General features: G+C 33.0%; 1 non-coding gene across 1 annotated transcript; it reads left to right on the top strand.

Annotated features, from left to right (window-relative positions):
• The first annotated feature begins 260 nt into the window (after positions 1-260).
• On the top strand, positions 261-331 carry Trnag-ccc (transfer RNA glycine (anticodon CCC)). The gene has a single exon. It is a non-coding gene; the product is annotated as a tRNA-Gly (tRNA).
• Positions 332-4,355: the final 4,024 nt, after the last annotated feature.

Here is a 4,355-nt window from a genome sequence, read left to right as displayed (position 1 = left end):
CCAACACTGCGTCTTCCGGTACGTGGTCGCTATTCGAGGATTTTACTGCCCCAACGGCCATCTCTCCGTCGAACTATGTGTCCGTGATCTATACACGTGCAACACGATAGTCACTACAGATATTTATCAAATTTTTAGATTTATATTTCTAGTCGGGGTTCTCGTCAAAATAAATGGTCGGTACATAATATTAATATATACTTCACAAAAAGATCAATTGTGCTGATGATTAATACTGTTATTTCAATTACAAACAACAGGCACTGCTGGTGTAGTGGTATCATGCAAGATTCCCATTCTTGCGACCCGGGTTCGATTCCCGGGCAGTGCATGCAATTTTTATTTAATTTATTTTACTAAATATTTTTTATTGCTTTTTAAATACCTATAAAAGTTTTGCACAATTTTTTAATAAATATTTAACAACTTGCGATTTTGCAATTTCTATAGTAGGGACCACTTATGGTATTAGGTTATGTTTAATATCTACTATTAAACGAAATAGTAGAAAATCCCCCTACTGTCATAAAAAAATAGGACAGTAAGGAACCAGATTTACAGGACGTTCAGCTGATGGTAATTGATACGCCCTGCCCATTACAATGCAGTAACACTCAGGATTCTCGAAAAATCCAAAAATTTTGACCGACACTACAACTGCGCTCGTCTCCTTGAGACATAAGATGTTAAGTCTCATTTGCCCAGTAATTTCACTAGCTACGGCGTCCTTCAGACCGTTACACAATAATGTTTATACATTACTGCTTCACGGTAGAAATAGGCGCCGTTGAGGTACCCATAATCTAGTCGGCACCTTGTGCAAAGGAGCCTCCCACTGGTATCACCTATAATTTATAAGGGAAAACAGCTCAATCCTTCTAATCCATGAAAGGGTACTATAATTCTTCACAGCCCCCAAAAGCGAAGTTAGAAACGTAAATAATGAGTATAATAACAGTTAATTTTACAGTGGGGCGAGCACGTATGATGCTATCAAATAAAATATCTTCCTACGGTATATTATAATACGACAAAGACAAATAGTCGAGTTGAACAAAATAATATTATGATTCTGTAGTAAGTAATATCGAACACAAAGCTGATGATGCTTTTTAACCGACTTTAAAAAGGAGGAGGTTTTAAATTCGATCGGTATTTTTTTTTTATGTATGTACACCGATTACACTGAGATTTATCATCCGATTTACGTAATTTTTGCAGAATTTTTACAGAAATTCGATGCAGAATAGATGCCACTTCGTCCCATAAAATTTTTACATAGTTTGGCCCAGTAGTTTTCATTTTATGAACATTTTTTTATGCAAATTTTTGTTTACCTCGATGATATAATTGTTTTTGTGTACGGATTTTTTTGCAGTTTTCATGAAGGTTTAAAAAATAAAAAAAACTACGTTTAGAAAAACCGACTTCAAAAACTGAAAAGTATCAAAAAACTTAAAATTTAATTTAATACATCTTTACCTTTAATATTAATAAAATACTATTATTTGTATGTGCTACATATTGATAGCTTTGAAGTCTGTGCCACGCCAAATGTAATAGTAAGTACCTACACTCGCCACGCGTGACTTTAAGCGGGATAGCTTCGTCTAGAACAAAATAACCCACGCGGACAGACACGCGTGGCCAGACAACCTTAATAATTATAGTAAGTAAGCTGTTTATAAAATTAAGTTTTATTTTGTTTAGGGCTTGGCAACAACTTAAAACCTATCAATAGGTAGCACAATATAAAATAATAGTATTTTATTAATATTAAAGGTAAAGGTGTATTAAATTAAATTTTTAGTTTTTTGATACTTTTCTGTTTTTGAAGTCGGCTTTTTTTAACGTAGTTTTTTTGTTATAAACAGGAGTTGGTTAAAAGCTAATATTATTTATACGTCTGATGAAAACAGGCCAGGTCCATTACTTTAGTGTGCGTGACAAAATAGAGGTTCACTGTCAACCTCAATTTTTTTCTATGTTTACGCAGCTGTTTATAGTTTATCTAGTTTCTAGACGTATAAATGGTCTACGGTTTAAAGTTACGCATGATTGAATTGGTTTTTTCGAATGGAATTCGAATGGGATTTTAAAGGTACATTACGAGGAGACCCAGAGCACTCAATGTTAAAGGAAGTCATTCTGCCCACAGCAGCTATGTAAAAATATGCTCCGAGATCCTAATTGTAACGTACCTATCACAAAACAATGATATTACATAGAATTTTATTTGATTAACGCGAGTGTTACACCCAAGACTTGTACGTGAAGCCATCGAAATTAAAAACACCCAAATTTCAATAGAGAAGATGGTCTAAAATTATCTAACACCTGGGATCCAATAATCTCTAAATTAAAACCCATAACTACACATACCAAAAAAGAAGAGGACACTGTCAGTAAATTGCCAAAAACCATCTGTGTACAGCAAATACCACCTCCGAGTAAATAAATGGCGCTAAACTTCATAATGACAACTTTGACAAATACTATCTTTGACTCACTTCATCTGCAAGCCCCCTGAAAACGAGATCTGGAAAGGTCTTGAAACGTCGGGTTAACTAAAATAAAAATGTAACTTTTACGCAAACATCTAATGTGAAACCGTTACAATTACACGCGTTTTAATCCTTTTAAAGTGTTTTATTTAAATGATATTATATGGAAAGATTAGGCCTGAATACGGGAAATTCACTCTAGTTAGAAAGACGCTTAGTTTTCTCTAAAATAATATAAGCAGCAGTTCTAAAAACAAATATATTTTAGTGTTCGATGTAATACTTATGTCGGATGTTTGTTGTAATTTAAATCACTTGATGTAACTAAAAAGATGATAAATTGACCTCTGAATTTGCAGATTAAACCTAAACATTAGAGTATTTTTTTTTTATTAAAATAAGGGACGAGATAAGCAGGACGTTCAGCTGATGACAATTGATACGCCGCGCCATGCCCATTACATTGAAGTGCCGCTCAGGATTCTTGAATAACACAAAAATTCTGAGTGGCACTACAATTGCGCTCGTCACCTTGAGACATAAGATATTAAATCTCATTTTCCCAGTAATTCCACTAGCTACGGCGCCCTTCAGACAGAAACACAGTAATGCTTACACATTACTGCTTCACGGCAGAAATAGGCGCGGATGTGGTATAATCTAATATATAAAATTCTCATTTCGCGGTGTTTGTAGTTTTTTGTTAAACTCCTTCGAAACGGCTTGACCGATTCTAATTTCGAAATTTTGAGTGCATATTGGGTAGGTCTGAAAATCGGACAACATCTATTTTTCATCCCCCTAAATGTGTAAGGTGATTCACGCCATTTTTTTTTAATTTGTTTGATTATGAGTCAGCATTAAAAATACATACAACTTCAAATTTTCACCCATCTACGATCAACAGTTACTTTTGTATCGCGATATTAATATCGGCAATACAACGTTTGCTGGGTCAGCTAGTCTACTATAATAATACCCATAATCTAACCGGCATCCTGTACATCATTAAACACCTATCTAGATTCATCCCATCTAAAATCTAATGTCATAATTACAGGAGATATAAACATAAATATTATTGAAGGGCACAGTGAGAAATACGCTAATTCATATTTAGATACATTGGCTTCACATAGGTTACTACCTGGTCATAAATTTGATACCAGAAAAAATAGTTGTTTAGACCATATAATAATTAACCTTGATCCTTCCCAATTTAATACTTTTATAGGAGTTCTAAACACTACAATTACGGACCATAAAATGACTGTTATTTATCTATATCGAAAAAAAAATAAAAGATTCTACCACATCTAAAACGAAATCTGTTATCAATAATGAAGAAGCACTTAAGACCCTGCAAGAAAAATATAATATATCTGATATTAAAAATAAAAGACCCTAATACATTAACACAAGAATTACACAAATACATACAATATGCACTTAACAAAAATACTAAATTGGTAAGAATTTCAAGTAACAAAAAAATAATAAAACCTTGGATAACACCAGGCATTTTAAAATGCATTAGAACCAGAAATAAATTACAGCAACAGCTAAGAAGTGATGAATCTAATGAAATACTCAGAATAACTTACCGACGATATCGAAACTTTTGCAATAATTTAGTGAAGCAACTAAGACGTAAATACGAAAGCGAAATACTTAATAAATCAAAATCTAACAAAAAGTCACTTTGGAATAGTATCAAAACTATAACTAATTTAAATAAACAAAAACAACAAAATAGAGAACTTATACAGTTAAAACCTACACCCACTGAATCAGCTTGCTTTTTAAACAATTATTTCGTTAACGTTGGAAAATCTTTAGCTATTGGAATCT

This window comes from Leptidea sinapis, chromosome 7 (genome assembly GCF_905404315.1).
Source record: "Leptidea sinapis chromosome 7, ilLepSina1.1, whole genome shotgun sequence".
Taxonomy (NCBI): domain Eukaryota; kingdom Metazoa; phylum Arthropoda; class Insecta; order Lepidoptera; family Pieridae; genus Leptidea; species Leptidea sinapis.
The sequence above is the reverse complement of the archived record's forward strand: the minus strand, read 5'-3'. Positions and strand labels throughout refer to the sequence as shown.